Source organism: Neofelis nebulosa, chromosome 6 (genome assembly GCF_028018385.1).
Source record: "Neofelis nebulosa isolate mNeoNeb1 chromosome 6, mNeoNeb1.pri, whole genome shotgun sequence".
NCBI classification, from domain to species: domain Eukaryota; kingdom Metazoa; phylum Chordata; class Mammalia; order Carnivora; family Felidae; genus Neofelis; species Neofelis nebulosa.
The window spans coordinates 106,101,009-106,118,636 of NC_080787.1; the positions used below are offsets into that span (position 1 = coordinate 106,101,009).

At 39.7% G+C, this 17,628-nt stretch overlaps 1 long non-coding RNA gene across 2 annotated transcripts; it reads right to left on the bottom strand.

Annotated features, from left to right (window-relative positions):
- Nucleotides 1-733: 733 nt before the first annotated feature.
- Nucleotides 734-5,626, bottom strand: LOC131514718 (uncharacterized). Of its 2 annotated transcripts, none has more exons than XR_009263238.1 (4): nt 4,997-5,626; nt 1,940-2,156; nt 1,146-1,425; nt 734-1,039 (listed from the first exon to the last, which is right to left on the bottom strand). It is a non-coding gene; the product is annotated as an uncharacterized LOC131514718 (long non-coding RNA). The 2 variants fall into 2 exon arrangements; XR_009263237.1 differs by lacking the exon at nt 4,997-5,626 and adding an exon at nt 2,238-2,833.
- Between the last annotated feature and the right edge of the window lie 12,002 nt (nt 5,627-17,628).

The window sequence follows — 17,628 nt, forward strand, 5'->3', positions numbered from 1 at the left end:
TTGGGACTACAATTTTTTTTTTTTTAAATAAGAGAGTTGACTTTTTTTTTTTTAATACTTTCTTATTTTTTAGCTTTCTGTTGCTGGGAGAATAGCTCTTTTTGTTGGTTGGTTGGTTGGTTGGTTTTGGTATTTTTGTTAGGAGGATGCCCTGTATCTGAAGGAAAGCACCTTCGTTCTTGTGGTCAGGGCCGAGGAAGATGGCACCCACCAAAAGTGATCATGGAATAATTCCACAAAAATTCAACCTTGAGGAGTCAATAGGCCACTCCCCCCAAATTCAGAATTGGCCTTCTTTGAATAATCACAGATGTTCAGAGAACATATACCGTTTTAAAAGTACCCTTCAGGGGCGCCTGGGTGGCTCAGTCGGTTAAGCGGCCGACTTCGGCTCAGGTCATGATCTCGGGGTCCGTGAGTTCGAGCCCCGCGTCGGGCTCTGTGCTGCCAGCTCAGAGCCTGGAGCCTGTTTCAGATTCTGTGTCTCCCTCTCTCTGACCCTCCCCCGTTCATGCTCTCTCTCTGTCTCAAAAATAAATAAATGTTAAAAAAAAAATTAAAAAATAAAAATAAAAATAAAAAATAAAAAAAATAAAAGTACCCTTCAATGAAAAGGTAATTTGTGATTACCTTTAGTGTTCTCTGGCAGTATTTAGCAACCTATTTGATGTTTACCTATTTGTTAATCCTTTACTTATTCAGCCTTCAGACATAATATTCAGAAATTCTCACGGTGGAAAAGAAGACACTTTATTCCATAAACATTTGTGCAAAACAAGAAGTTCAGTACTGTGTTACAATACTTTCAGCCATCCAGCCACTTTCCCCATCCCACACCCCCGCTGCTGTTTTCCGTCCTGAAGGTTACCTTACAGCAACGCAGTCTCTCAAGGTGTGGGAGAAGCTGGACCGTTTTCAGCTACAATCTTAGCCTCTTTGAAGGTAACTCCAAAGTGAAGGTATTGAAAGTACAGGGAGTTCTTGGAATCCTTCCTAAAGTGTCCTTTGTTTCGTCAATATTTACAAATCTTTGTTTGGCCTAGGTAAACAGAACAATAAAGAGACGACGAAATAATGCGATTAGTGAACTGGGTGTGGGGTAGGAGATTTAGCAACAGCCTTTGTCGCACAAACTAGATACTAACTTAACTGGTCATTTAACCTCCAGCGCCTTATAGAATGTAGCGTATCTTTCCTTGTAACGATGTCGAACCCGAGGACTTTTGAACTGTTAGCAAATTCCACATGACAGGTAGAGGTTCTACTTATGTTTTTCAATTTTCATCTCTTGCTTTTCAAACTCATTGTTGATGGAGTACTACAGCAGGGTCACGTCAACTATGTGTATTTTTCTACTGTCATTTATAAACTGGATTCTCTCAAGAAGTGTACACCGTGCAAGATATTTAAGACAAAAGATGAAGGCTGGAAAGAAAAAAAAAAAAAAGGACTACAATTGACTTAGTTCCACGCGCTGTGAGAAATATCAGCTCTTTCTTCCTGCTACTAAGAAAATAGCAAGTCATGGAGGAAGGCTGGGTAGATGAATCAGCAATGACATTTTGGCTCCAGCTCTTAAAAAGTTGTGTGACCAGGGGCGCCTGGGTGGCGCAGTCGGTTAAGCGGCCGACTTCAGCCAGGTCACGATCTCGCGGTCCGTGAGTTCGAGCCCTGCGTCGGGCTCTGGGCTGACGGCTCGGAGCCTGGAGCCTGTTTCCGATTCTGTGTCTCCCTCTCTCTCTGACCCTCCCCCGTTCATGCTCTGTCTCTCTCTGTCCCAAAAATAAATAAAAAACGTTGAAAAAAAAATTAAAAAAAAAAAAAAAGTTGTGTGACCATAAACAAGTCACTTAACCTCTCTGTACTAGTTTTCCATCGCTGCTATATAACAAGTTAACACAGACTTAGGAACTGAAACAGTACAGATCAGATCTATTACCTTGCAGCTCTGGTCTCTGGCGAGACCCAGGCTAAAATGAAATTGGTGACAAGGCTGTGTTCATACTGGAAGCTCTAGAGAAGACTCTGTTTCCTTCTCTTTCCCAGCTCCTGGGATCACCTGCATGTTTTCCTTGTAGTCTCTTCTTTGACTCTGAAGCCGGTGACTTTCCTCTTTGTCAAATTTCTCTGTAACCCAGCCAGGAAAGGTTTTGCATCTAAGGAGTCATGCGATTAGATTGGACCCACCCAGATAACCCCCAACAACCTCCCCCTCTCAAGGTCTAAGTCGTACTTACGGCTGCAAAGTCCCTTTGGCCATATAAGGTAAAACATATTTCCAGGTTCTGGAGATTAGTGTGGACATCTTTGGGAGCCATTATCTGGCCTAACCCTCTACCTTAGCTTCAGTTTCCTATCTGTAAAACTTGTAGGTCGTTGTAAGTCTAGTACAAGCCACACTGATAGGGCCTAAAACCCTGTCTAGAAGGAGGCCTTGATAAGAAGTGGTTAAGATAATGAGGAGGAGGAGATGAAACAAACAATAAGGATAGACTATTGTCAAATGGGAAAGAAAAACCTAAAATTATAGGAGTGAAAACGTATGGAAAGGAGAGCAATCCGCAGCCTACTCAGAAAACGGGAAAGTATTGTGAAAACTGAAATTAGAATTTAAGATGCTTTCACTTGATAAGAAACAGTGAAAGATCTTAGTCCCTTTGTTTTTCCCTCTGAAACTACAGCAAAAAAAAAAAAAAAGAAAAAAGAAAAGAAAAAGAAAAAGAAAGAAAAGAAAAAGAAAGAAAAAAGAAAAGAAAAAGTTAAGACAAATTCAAAGATTATGCTATGGGAAATGTTTATGGTTTCAAAACAAAAAACTTTCTTTGGGATCTAGTCAAGGAAGAGACAATCTTCCCAAGCATTTGTGATAGGCAGGCAAAAAAGAGAGAAGAAGAGAAATAATTTTGGTATCATAAAAATGCCCATGTTTCAATCCATAGCTGAAAACTTATACACAGTAGATTATTCCAAGAAAGAAATGACTTTTCAAATGAAAGTGACTTGGAAAAGATCAGAGAAGGTAAAGGAGGGCAGGGGAAAAAAGAAACAGACAACTTTTAACTAATCTTCAAAGAAAATAAAATCTTGCCTTTCTTCCGATAATATAACTTGTATTAAAGTGTATTTGACCCGCAGATCTTGATGATTTTCAACCTCATTTACTCCCCTTTTCTCTCCACCAATACGTCTTATTTGAATCTAAGTTCAATACCAAAGCTTTTCGAGGAATTTTTAAAAGCTAAACCACTCACATAATTTAAACTGCTCACCACAATTTATGTATTTAAGGTGTTACAGGAACAGCTTTCCTATTTCCTGAAAGCTGAAGTCCCTAAAGAGGTATGTAAGTAGATCCTTATCACTCCCGGGCATTACCATCAACATGGGAACGAAGTTGCACAGGACAGGGATTCAAGAACAGACTTGACATTTACCTAACAATCAAGTCAGTTCTAAAACATTCTCCTATACATTATCAAATATAAAACAAATGTTGAGATAGCATCTAAAAAAAGTTTAAAATAGATAAATGTAAACAATGGCAGGGCACCTGGCCGCTCAGTCAGTTAAGCCTCCCACTTCGGCTCAGGTCACCATCTCACGGTTCATGAGTTCAAGTCCCACATGGGGCTCTGTGCTGACAGCTCAGAGCCCGGCGACTTCTTTGGATTCTGTGTCTCCCTGTCTCTCTGCCCCTCCCCCACTCACACTCTGTCTCTCTCTGTTCTCAAAAATAAATAAAAATATTAAAAAAAATTTTAATGTAAACAATGGCAAATGATGACAAAACATTGTATTATAATAGATTGAGTCACATTAGTTTATCTTTATGAACTTACTATAACGAAGTTCTATAAAAATGTGTTCTCGAAGCTGGTTGGACCATAAAAGTTTCAGTCAGACTAATTACTGTGACTGTCACATGGGTCAAATCAACTAATCTGACTGCTTTAAAACCATAGCATTTGTTTTGCTTCGTTTCTACCAAATTCAGTGAAATTTAAATTTAGGTAGGTGTGTGGAAAAGTTGAACCGTAATTTGTATGTTTCAACATCAAGTTCAGGTATTCAAAACATAGCAGACTTCCTCAATACAGAAGGCAAGAGTAGGGTAAGGTCTATGATTAGGAGGTGCCTGCCTCAAGTGGTCACCTGATGACTCAAACATCCACCTGCCACATGTGAAGAGTGGGATGTGATTCCCTGAAAACTGCTAAGAAAAGCACATTCAACGCCAGGGAATAATTTATTTGTGAATTCCGGACACACAACAATCAAACGAGTATCCAAACTTGGAGAATAACAGCAAAGTCCCTTCAAGAGCACACTTGAAAATGAGTTCAAGCGAATCTCCTGCTGTTATTTTAACTAAAATCATGTCGCCAAAATGGAGTTGCTTTATGACTAAACATAGCATGCCTTTGGGAAGACTGAAAGTTTACTTGGCACTTCAGAAAAAACTCCAATGATTGAAAATGATCATAAAAGGGAAACGGGCCTTATTAAAAAATTTAACAAACTCACAGTAGTTAAGCAACCATCTCTGAGTGGAGGATTTACAATTTTAGGAAATTTTCCACGTCCCTTAACAGACCCAGTGGAGCCCATTTGAACCTATTACAATATCAATTCATATTTTAAACAATATGGATTCCAGGGGAACCTGGGTGGCTCAGTCAGTTGTGCCTCTGACTTCGGCTCAGGTCATGATCTCGCGGTCCGTGAGTTCGAGCCCCCGTCGGGCTCTGTGCTGACAGCTCGGAGCCTGGAGCCCGCTTCGGATTCTGTGTCTCCCTCTCTCTTCCCCTCCCCTGCTTGTGTTCTGTCTTTCTCTAGCTCTCAAAAGTGAATAAATGTAAGAAAAAAAATTTTTTGAACAGTATGGATTCCAGAAGGCAAGCGGTTGAGGAGTGCACTGTTTCTGTAAGTCACACAATAGTACAGTTGAAATAACAAAGGAAACCGTGAGACAATCCAGTGATTTCAATTACTTTACCGTCTGAGTCATTCTGGTCACATAGCAGTCTGAATGATGTCAGGGCACCTGGCATCCATCTGGCTTTGAAACCTGTGCCTGGATGAAGATGCTTCTACTGATTGATTTCAATGCTGGCCCTTTGACAGAGGCAGACCAATAATACGAAACACCTAAGTGCATTTGACAGCAAGTGTGTTAGTTGTAAAAACGTTATCTTTTCGTTGTTGACAAGTGGTGGATGTCACGGAGTGGAAGGCACTGAGTCAGCACAATGTCATCGCCAGTCAAAGAGCCACAACTATAAATAAACACATCGATGAAGAAATATTTGTCAGGCACCTCTGAAGCTCCCAAAGACCTTGCCCATACAGAGCCTATGTCTTGTTTCATAAAAATCATCCAAAACAATCTGAACAACAATGTAAGATAATGCTCGGGAAATGGACGCATACAGGGGGAAGAGCGACAATTCAGAGAAGGCTGACATAGGGGTGACCTGATGTCTTCAGGGAAGTCCGCAGAGAAGGTGAAGCCTGAGGACGTGGCAGAATTCCCACAGGTGGAATAAGAAAGGCTTTAGAGTCAAAAATGGAAGGGAAGGTACAAATGAGTGTGCTGGGTAAGTAAAGAAATACCGAAGGAGTAAATCAGCCCGGATACAGTGCAGGCTTCGTGTAGAAGAGCCTAAGCCTTGTACTTATGCTCAATCAATCAATCAATCAGTACAAGCTTAGGGAGATAAGCTTGAATATATAAAGAATTGTCTTTCTACTCTGCTAGTTCATTCTGATGCAACTGACTGTGAAATCACACTTCCAAGAACCAAGGTGCCCTCTCTCTCAGAGAACCTCTGTCTTGGAGTTGAAACGGACCCCGAGACCAACAAAAATTCTTATTACTTGCCTTTGCTGAAGGGATGGAAGTGGACAAGCATAACGGAAGATTTGTCCTAAGAGAAAGGTTTTTTATTACCAACTTTCTTAGATGTGTGGTAGCGTGGTTGTGTAGGAAAATGTGCCTTCAAGATGCATGCTGAGGTATTTCGGGGTGACGGGTTATGATGTCTTCCGTTTACTTTCAGATGGTTCAACAAAAAAGTGTATGTGTAGGGGTGCCTGGGTGGCTAAGTACAGCTGAGCGTCCAACTTCGGCTCAGGTCATGATCTCATGGTTCGTGGGTTTGAGCCCCACATCGGGCTCTGTGCTGACAGCTCAGAGTCTGGAGCCTGTTTCAGCTTCTCTCCCTCCCTCCCTCTCTCTCTCTCTCTGCCCCTCCCCCACTTATGCTCGTGCTCTCTCTCTGTGTCAAAATAAATAAATAAACATTGAAAACTATACGTATGCAATGGATATTATTAATAATTATTAGCAATTGATGAATATTAACAATTGGTGAACCTAGGCAAAGAGTACACCGATGTTTATTATACTATGATCTCAACTTTAACGTGGATTTCAAAATCCTCAGCAAGTTGAAGTGTAGTCCTTCTACCTTGTGAAGGAGAGGAGACATGGCAAGTCAATTCTGGAAATTCAATTATATGCAAAGGATAGATAGATAAAAGTAAATAAAATTCTCTTACACTTTATACAATGAGAATATTTTACAACTTTCTTGAATTACAAAAATTTTAAGAAGAAAATGCAGACTATATTTTACACAGTAGCTGCCATTTTTGAGTTCCTATCTATGGTATTCTGGGAATTTTCTATTCATTAGCCTCATTAGTCTTCTCAATTGCCAGGCCAGATAGCCATTATTACTCCTCTTCTGCAGATAAAGAGACCGGGAGTCAAAGAAGTTAAATAACTTGCTCGAAATCACACAGCTTTCTCTGGCGGGACTAGAATTCAAACCAAGTTTTCAGTGACTCCCAAGTCCTTTCTTGTTCCACCTTGTGCCCCTGCCCCACAGGTTCTAAAAAGGTAGCAAAGGCATTATTTGGCATTTTAGGTTGTCATGTGCAATGGATGAACGTCTGTGTCCCCTCCAAATTCGTATGTCGAAAGCCTCACTCCTAACTTGATGGTATTAGAAGAAGGGGCCTTTAGGAGGTGATTGGTGATGAGGGAACAGCCTCATGAATGGGACTGGGGCCTTTATAAAAGAGGCTTCAGAGAGTTTCCTTGTCCCCTTCCAGCATGTGAGGACACAGTGAGAACTGGAACCAGGAAGTGAGTCCTGACCAGTCATGGACTCAGCCAGCACCTCGATCTTAGACTTCCCAGCCTCCAGAACTGTGAGAAATAAACTTCTGTTGTTTATAACCTACCCAGTCTGTGGTATTTCTGTAACAGCAGCTGAAACAGACTAAGATGCCCTGTTTAACCAACGACCGATCTTTCAGCAAAGCTTGAAGCGGAGGGTGCCTGGAAGGAGTAAGATTCTGCGGAAGGACATATGTCAGTGAAGATTATGACTGAGGTGGTTGCAAGAAGGCATATAGAAGAGAAAATCCTAAGAGTCACCATGAAGAAAGAGCTATTAAGTTTTGCTTTGCAATAATTCTGTAACACCTAAATCTAACAACAGACTTACAGAACGGCACGGTATGTGAGTTGCTCTCAGAAACCGAAGCAGTAAGTATACTTGATCTAAAAACAATTATACAGCATGGCAATTGACTGCAGCAAAATAACGCTTGGCATGGAAAAGAAGACAAAAGAAAATCAACGATTCAGAGACAGTCTGAGGAACTAGAAGTCAATATAATAGGGAAAAAATACCACTAGTAGAGAGTCTATGTAAGTGTTAAATAAAGACTGGCGTCTAGAAGTAACTGAAAAGACAACCTAAAAAGTTGAATCAGCCGGCTGGACAGGCAGACCCCACCAAAAACAAACCCCTGGGCACTCTAGCGCCGCTTTAGGGGGAAGCAGACACCTTCTCCACCCTCATACAGGGGAAAAGGGAGACCTTGCTGCTACTTGGAGCTCCCGGTCTTGCAGAGTCTGCTACTTCCCGCTTGCCTAGTGACTCCAAAGCTGACTGGGGATGTTTACTACAGAAAGAATTCCCTCATCCGGCTGACTTTTACGAGCATCTACTGTGTTTTTACTGGTGGTAGTATCCAGACCTGCTATAGAAATTGTGGGGCCCAATGCAAAATGAAAGTGTCGAGGGGAGAAGAGGACCTTTTGTTCAATAATCATTACGAATATCAAAATGATAGGGGCGCCTGGGTGGCTCAGTCGGGTAAACATCTGACTTCGGCTCAGCTCATGATCTCACCGTTTGTGAGTTCGAGCCCCGCATCGGGCTCTGTGCTGATAGCTTGGAGCCAGGAGCCTGCTTCAGATTCTGTGTTTCCCTCTATCTCTGCCCACCCCCTCTCAAAAATAAACATTAAAAAAAAAAAAAAAAGAATATCAAAATGACAACACTAGAGCATTAAACCAAGCACAGTGACCTTCCAAGTACAGGGCTCTGTGTGACTGCACAGACAGTATGCCCATGAGGCTGGCCCTCCATAGGTTCTCTCCTCAAAGACCACACAGCTTGCTTGTCACCAGTTTGCATAGTCTCATAAATCCTAGTCCCGGGGTCCCTCATGCACCATGCATAGATCCGCAGTCGTGATCCCTGGCCTGGATTTAGGGTAACCCTTAGGTTCTATTCTCTGAAATTTCGGATTCTTCTGCTTCTCTCCCTCAACACTGCTATTCCAATTCCAACCACCATGCTCTCTTTCTGGATACTACAACAACTTCTCTTTTGTCTCCCCATCTTATCCATTACCTATACTGCCTGCCAGAAGAATCCTTAAAGAGCTAATTTGATCTCATCGCTCCCCTGCTTAAATTCCTCAAAGAGCTCATCATCCTCTTATGATGAAGTCCAAACTCTCTAACATTGCTTTCAAGGTCCACGTGACCTACCTCACATGACTTCTACAGGAATATTTCTTGCCCCACTCACCTCTCCCACTTCCATGTACCAGCCCCACTGTTCATTCACCTTTTGTCCCACCTGGCAATCTTTCCCTCCATTTTGTACTTAGATAGTATTTCCTCTACAAGGCTTTTTTTTTTTTTTTTTTGAAAGCCTATTTTGACTCTTTCTTCCAGCATAATCTTTTTTTTTCTTAATTTTATTTATTTATTTTGAGATAGAGTGCAAGTTGGGAAGGGGCAGAGAGAGAGAGACAGAGAGAGAGAGAATCCCAAGCCCTGACATGGGCTTGATTTTATGAACTGTGAGATCATGACCTGAGCCGAAACCAAGAGTCAGATGCTTAGCTGACTGAGTCACCCAGGGTCCCCCAGTCCAATCATTATAAGGTAACTCGATTATGTGCTCCAATGGTTCTTATCACAAAGGTTGCACTTGCCTGTTTATTAATCTGCATCAGTAGTTTTACAGTAAGACCTACAAGGTCTTTCTTAGTCATCTTCGACTTCGAACATGTAGTCTGACTTCTGATAAATAAAAGGAACTTGAATATTTGTTCAATAAATGAAGACCCATACATCAAAAATCTCCATCTAATGTACAACTACATTTCTTAAATCTTTGTGAAAATATGATTCACTAGTAAGAAAAAAAAAAAAAAAAAGAGAGACACACAGAGAAAGAAATAGTAACTTTTCTGAGTTCATATGTCCCCCAAAATTCCACCTATGGACTTTTGTACCATTTGACCTCACTGGGTTTTGTACCATTTGACCTCTTCTTGGCTTGTCCACCATGGAGCCTGAGCTCAGACAACAGCCAACAAATTAGCAGTTCATGCATATGATTCTCAATCTAATGATTTGAGTATTCATTTGATGACCGATCACATCCATTCAAATATTTCTTCCTCCTAAGTTAATCATTAATTTTTCAAGGAACCTAGTAAGGTGCTTAAAATTTTTCTTCAGAAAAATCAGCCAATAATATAGAGTTTGTTCATGTATTTAATAAATATTGACTAGACACAGACTGTGCGCTCAACTTTATGCTAGAAAATAAAGTAATGAACAAGACAGACACTCCCTTTGCAAGGAGATAAAAACTTTAAATAAGGGTTACTGAAAAAAAAAAAAAAACAAGAAACAAATGTTAGTACTATGGTTTTCAACAGCCAATGCTCCAACTTTCACAAGGGTGAACCATCAGCCGAGGAGGTGATTTTCAGGATAGACTTATAAATATCAGACACTGAGACAACATAGTTATTAGGAGAGGAAACATAGCAGCTGAAGTTGAAGGCATGGCAGTTGGAGTATCTTCATTGAAGATGATGAAAGAAATCATATAGGCTTGTAATTGGCAATTGCTATTTCCCTAGGGATTGCAAAAAGTCTGGATAAAGAGATGTTAATGTTTATTTTCCAATACCTTTTTACATTCCCTCATTTAATCATCACAGACACCCTGGAGGTATTTAGAACAAACATACTTGTAATACCCGTGGTAGAGTTTAGGGAATTAAGGCACACAGGAATCAATTGACTTGCTTTTCTTCATTTTATAAGTTAGTGGCAGAATAAGAATTAGAATCCACATCTCTAGTACATTATTCTGGATTTTATGCCAATATAGAAACAAAAGTGATTAGATGAGCTGCACAGGGTCTGGTTTAAGAATACAGCGGTATTCTCGTATGCCATGACCCTGGCTCATATGTCTTTTACAAAGCCGGAGAAAAATGCAGCTGGGCAAACGTAGCTAATTTGTTTATCCACAATAAGTGCTCTCTTCCAATTCTTTGTTGGTTTTATTATGGATTCTTATTACTGCCCTTAGAGGATACCTTTTATTCTGGAAACCATTTTATAAATTTTATTGAAGTTCTTAGGATAGAACACTCACAATCTCTCTGGGATTATTTATTATTTCCAGCATTAGCCATGCGTCTTTCATACAAATGCTTGTGTAGATTTCCGTATCCCTAGAGAAGTTGAAAGACCTCTCTGTTGACTGATGGATTTACAAAAAATGGCCAAATATATGTGCTACCGTAGATTATTTTGCTTCCTTCAGAAGTGGAGTGTGCTGCCAACATGGCTGCCTCTCCTTCCTTCAGGACAACTTCCTTCCTTCCCTTGGAGACAACTGCCGTATGCCAGACACAGGGTCAGGATTTGTGAGGAACACCCCCGATAAGTTCAGTGTTGGTCCCAGAAGAGTTTTCAGATGAGTAAGGAAGCCTTGACATGAAGCAAGCACCTGTGACATTGATCACTCCTTCCACATACATTTCTGTGGGCCCACTGTATACTTGCTCATTGCTAAGTGCTAAGGATAAAAAAATGATCTAGACATTTTCCCTATGTCATAGCAGAAAAAACTCTGAAAGCCTTACAGTTGGAATTTATAAGCAGTTCTGCTTTTGTGACATTATCTCATCCAGCCCTTATAATCACTGTGAAGTATCATCATCCCATTTCATGGTCGAGAAACCTGAGATTCAGAGAAGATAAATCGCTTTCCCAAGATCACAAAAGTGATCATAAAATAATGGCCATGTCAAGACTTAAACTAAACAGATCTTTAGACCCAGAGTCTCTCCATAATTCTCTCCATAATTGTGTTGAGGAGGTTTATTCTAATAATTATACCTTAATGACATTTTATGTAAATAAATCCTTAAAGATGAAAACAGATTTTTGATTATTTAGAAGCGTTATCTTATGCTAGAAAGACAACAAAAATCAGAGAGACATTCAGGGTTCAGGTAACATAAAATTGGGGAAGTGAGTCAGAGCCAAAGTGTTTGTTTAGTTAAAAGGTGAGTAAAATGAACACATTTTTAAAATAATTTCCCCTTAATTCACTACCATGCCTTCTGCAGGACTCAATGGCAAACAGTAAATTAAAAGAACTGTGGTGAATTTTGATTATAAAATATTCTCATTTTATTGTTTCTCTCACATGAGACCCTTCCTATAAAGACCTCAATAAGTAGCCTGGCAGGTGGCTCTAGGAAATACAAAGGTGAAACAAGCAAGCATTTGTTTCTCAAGAATCAAGAACATTTCTTACTTATCAATATCCGTTTCCTCTTTCTATATTCAGCCGCTGATATTTACAACAGTTTTAAAAAAATGAACGACTAATGAAAAAGCATTAAGACATTTTTCTAATGCTGCTTTAGGCACGCACACGTCCAGTGAACTTATGGTTTACTATCAGTTTTCTTTTGCTTTTTTCAATAGGCACCTTGCTGAGCACTAAGTAAGTTAAGACAAGCATCTCAATTAGATTGAAGCAAACTAAATTTATTCCCAAGAAAGGAGTTAAATACTATTAAGTAAAATCAGTAGCAGTGAATTTCACATTATCATGTATATAATGCTAGTCTCTGTAATTATTGCCATTTGTTCAAAGTACTCACTATATTTTCAAACAAAGAATGCTCAATGCACTTTGACTAAATACTCATGACTCGGGGCGCCTGGGTGGCGCAGTCGGTTAAGCGGCCGACTTCAGCCAGGTCACGATCTCGCGGTCCGTGAGTTCGAGCCCCGCGTCGGGCTCTGTGCTGACAGCTCGGAGCCTGGAGCCTGTTTCCAATTCTGTGTCTCCCTCTCTCTCTGCCCCTCCCCCGTTCATGCTCTGTCTCTCTCTGTCCCAAAAATAAATAAAAAACGTTGAAAAAAAAAAAAATTAAAAAAAAAAAATACTCATGACTTAAGGATCATGGTCATTCCTGAACAGAGAGGAAATCAGAGTATACCGAACTGATTGTTCTTTCCAAAATAGTTTAGACAAAGTAGGGTCCCTCATCCCATCAGGAAAGAGGGTACTGTCTCTCTAAGAAGCAAAAATTTATACCCTGGGATAGTGTTTCCCCTAGATCTCCCTATTTGCCATTCTTCTACGCCAAATGAGAGCCAAGAAGCAAGTCTGAGACTGATGTCAGCAGCACCCAATCAGAACCAATCCTCCTGGTGGTAGTCTGTAACAAATAAAAACTCTAAACTCATTGGCTCACTTCTCTTAAACATCAACAATGCTTCATCTGATTTTCTATTCTCTACCTTTACATCAAGCCTGGATTAGAAGAGATGACTGGAAACTCCGGAAATGAAAAGTTTGCTTATGTTAGCCATTATGCAATTCTATACCTCCAACCTGCTCTGTGGAACTAACACATTTCAATCAAATGTTCATCTGGGCTTTATAATAATTGCATTCAATATACTCTGGAAAAATGCAAAGAACCTTTGTCATTTTTCTTAACATAACCTAATTGATCAGCAAAAGCTATTATCATCTGAGTCAATGGTTACACATATTACATCATCTCAAACTAAGGACAGATCTTCACATTTATTCAATATTTACTCAATAAACATTTGAGTGACTACTGGGTGCCAGGTCCACCTTGAATTGGCTCTGAGGTTTTGGTTGTGAGTCACTGTCTATTGCTCCCAAAGAGCTCATAACCGAGTGAAGAACACAGATGTGCAAGGACATAGCTATGATTCAAGGTGGTGGGTACCTCTGAGTTATACCCAAAGTGGACTGACCAAAAAGAGCAACCGTCTCTAAAGAGGCACATTGGAAAACGTTTCCTAGAGGAGCTAAGGTTTTAAAGATGGAAAGGAGTTCACAAGGCCAGAGAAAAGGGTAACCCCGCAGAGATCTCAGCAGCATGACCAAAGCTGTGGATGTGAGAGAGAGTGTGGTATGTTTAGGGACCCCTATCTTCCACTCTGTAGTGTTTTAGCATCTATTATCTAGAACAACAATAAACATGGCTGTGGCTACATGAGGCAAGTATTTCCAACTGCACTGTGTTCTTTGGCTCAAAACGCCAGTCCCCATCTGTTTTATTTGTCTAGAATACACAAAGGACATGAAAGATAAGGTGGGAACTTGTCCGGGTGAGGCCATTAACTACCCAAACAAGGCCCTTGTCTAGAAGCCTCCCTACAGTATTGCAGAAAAAGGGGGTTGAAACAAAGGTTTAATAAAAGAAAGAAAAAAAGAAACAAAAAAGGAAATTATTTGTCATCTAGGACCCAACATCAACTCAGGTAAAACAATTAATTTTATCCCAATATATGTGTATTTTTTTTTCTGCTGTCAACCACAACTCTTGAACACAACTGTCTCAGAAATAATAATATATACTTCATTTATTATTGTGGATAAAAATATGAAATAGACCATAAGCCAACAAAACCTTTGTAATCTACTTCTTTTCTTTCTCCTCACTGATCATACACAAGAAGGAAGTGGTTCATATTGGTTTGCCATTGTTAAAGGAAATAATAACTTCAGCCTAAAATATCTAATGAGAACTACATATATCAGTTAAGTACCAGGAAATTAGAGTATAATTAATTTAGATCCAGTGGTTACATGAATAAAAATTTAAATGAATATAATGTTTTTATTTTTCTACTTTATTTTCTACTCTCAAGAGGGGTATAGAGTAGCATGGCATTTGGAAATTAAATCTTAGTTCTGCCACTGTGTAGTCTATAAGCTCAAGCAAGTCACTTCACCTCTGTAAGTAGATTTCATCTTCTGTAAATAGGCTTAATAACATATTCAATGCACAGGTAAATCATACAAGGCCATGGCCCCAGAACTCACTGATGAGTCTAGACTCTAAACTCTGATGAGAAGTGACATTGACATTAATTTCTTTAAATCCTTTGTCAGGAGCATGCTAGAAATTGTTAATATAAATACATATATGGAGTGCTAAAGGGATGCAAATTCTGGAAACTTACTTTAGGAGAGAGAGGCCAAAGTTAGATAGATAGAGAAAGGTAGATATAGATATGAAAACAACTGTGAAAAGACCTGAGTGCCTGCCAGTCTGGCCAATTCTGAAAACTTCAGGTCATTCATTGATCCATCCATCCATCCATCCATCCATTCATTCATCCATTTACTCAACATTCATTACATGATAATGAATTACTCAACATCCAGTTTATTCAACATATACATATTAAGACATAGTATATAGAAGGAATTTTTATATCCAGAAGACATAACATGTTCCCAAGAGACTTGTGGTCTAGTAGGGAAGCTGGGCAATTAAAAATCCATGTAATCCTCCCTGATGAACATGGATGCAAAAATCCTCAACAAGATACTAGCCAACTGGATCCAACAATATATTAAAAGAATTATTCACCACAGCCAAGTGGGGTTTATGCCTGGGATGCAGGGCTGGTTCAATATCTGCAAAACATCAATGTAATACATCACATCAATAAAAAAAAGGACAAGAACCACACGATCCTCTCAACAGATTCAGAGAAAGCATTTGACAACATACAGCATCCTTTCTTGATAAAAACCCTAAAGAAAGTAAGGATAGAAGGATCATACCTCAAGATCATAAAAGCTATATATGAAAGGCCCCCCCACCTCCTAATATCGTATCCCCCTCAATGGGGAAAAACTGAGAGCTTTCCCCCTAAGGTCAGGAACAAGACAGGGATGACCACTCTTGTCACTATTATTCAACACAGTACTGGAACTCCTGGCCTCAATAATCAGACAACACAAAGGAATAAAGACATACAAATTGGTAAGGAGAAAGTCAAACTTTCACTCTGCAGACGAATGATACTTTATATGGAAAACCCCAATGATTCTACCAAAAAACTGCTAGGACTGATCCATGAATTCAACAAAGTCACAGGATATAAAATCAATGCACAGAAATCGGTTGCATTTCTATACACCAATAATGAAGCAACACAAAGAGAAATCAAGGAATCTATCCCATTTACAATTGCACCAAAAACGACAAAATACCTAGGAATAAACCTAACCAAAAAGGTGAAAAATCTATACACTGAAAACTATAGAAAGCTTATAAATAAATTGAAGAAGACACAAAAGAATGGAAAAAGATTCCATGCTCATGGATTGGAAGAACAAATATTGTAAAATGTCGATACTACCCAAAGCAATCTACATATTCAACGCAATCCCCATCAAATAACATGAGCATTCTTCACAGAACTAGAACAAACAATCCTAAAATTTATATGGAACCAGAAGAGACCCCAAATAGCCAAAGCAATCCTGAAAAAGAAAACCAAACCTGGAGGCATCACAATCCCAGACTTCAAGATGTATTACAAAGCTGTAATCATCAAGACAGTATGATACTGGCACAAAAACACTTAGATCAATGGAACAGAATAGACAACCCAGAAATGGACCCACAAACATATGCCAACTAATCTTTGACAAAGGAGGAAAGAATATCCAATGGAATGAAGACAGTCTCTTCAGCAAGTGGTGCTGGGAAAACTGGACAGTGACATGCAGAAGAATGAACTTGGACCACTTGCTTACACCATACACAAAAATAAACTGAAGATGGGTGAAAGACCTCAATGTAAGACAGGAAGCCATCAAAATCCTCGAGGAGAAAGCAAAGTTGCTCTTTGACCTAGGTGGCAGCAACTTCTTACTCAACACGTTTCTGGAGGCAAGGGAAATAAAAGCAAAAATGAACTATTGGGACCTCATCAAGATAAAAAGCACAGTGAAGGAAACAACCAGCAAAATTAAAAGGCAACCAATAGAATGGAGGAAGATATTTGCAAGTGACATATCAGATAAAGCATTAGTATCCAAAATCTATAAAAAACTTACAAACTCAACACCCAAAAAACAAATAATCCAGTGAAGAAATGGGCAAAAGACATCAATAGACACTTCTCCAAAGAAGACATCCGATGGCTAACAGACACATGAAAAAATACTCAACATCACTCATCATCAAGGAAATATAAATCAAAACCACAATGAGATACCACCTTACACCTGTCAGAATGGCTAAAATTAACAACTCAGGCAACAACAGATGTTGGCAAAGATGCGGAGAAAGAGGATCTCTTTTGCACTGCCGGTGGGAATGCAAACTGGTGCAGCACTCTGGAAAACAGTATGAAGTTCCCTCAAAAAGTTAAAAATAGGGGCGCCTGGGTGGCTCAGTGGGTTAAGTGTCCGACTTCGGTTCAGGTCATGATCTCACAGTTTGTGAGTTTGAGCCCCGTGTCAAGCTCTGTGCTGACAGCTTAGAGCCTGGAGCCTGTTTCGGATTCTGTCTGTCTCTCTCTCTCTCTCTCTCTCTCTCTCTCTCTGCTCCTCCCCCACTCATTCTCTCTCTCTCTCTCTCTCTCTCTCTCTCTCAAAAATAAATAAACATTAAAAAAAAATTTAAGTTAAAAATAGAATTACCCCACAACCCAGCAATTGCACTACTAGATATTTATCCAATGGATACAGGTGTGCTGTTTTGAAGGGGCACATGTACCCCAATGTTTATACCAGCGCTATCAACAATACCCAAAATACAGAAAGAGCTCAAATGTCCATTGACAGATGAATGGATAAAGAAGACACAATGGAGTATTACTCAGTGATCAAAAAGAATGAAACTTGCAACAACGTGGATGGGGCTAGAGTGTATTATACTACGAGAAATTAGTCAGAGAAAGACAAATATCGTATGACTCCATTCATACGTGGAATTTAAGATATAAAACAGATGAACATAAGGGAAGGGAAGCAAACATAACATAAAAACAGAGAGGGGGCAAAACATAAGAGACTCTTAAATACAGAGAACAAATTGAGGGTTGCTGGAGGGGCTGTGGGAGGGGGAATGGGCTAAATGGGTAAGGAGCATTAAGGAAGACACTTGTTGGGATGAGCGCTGGGTGTTATACAT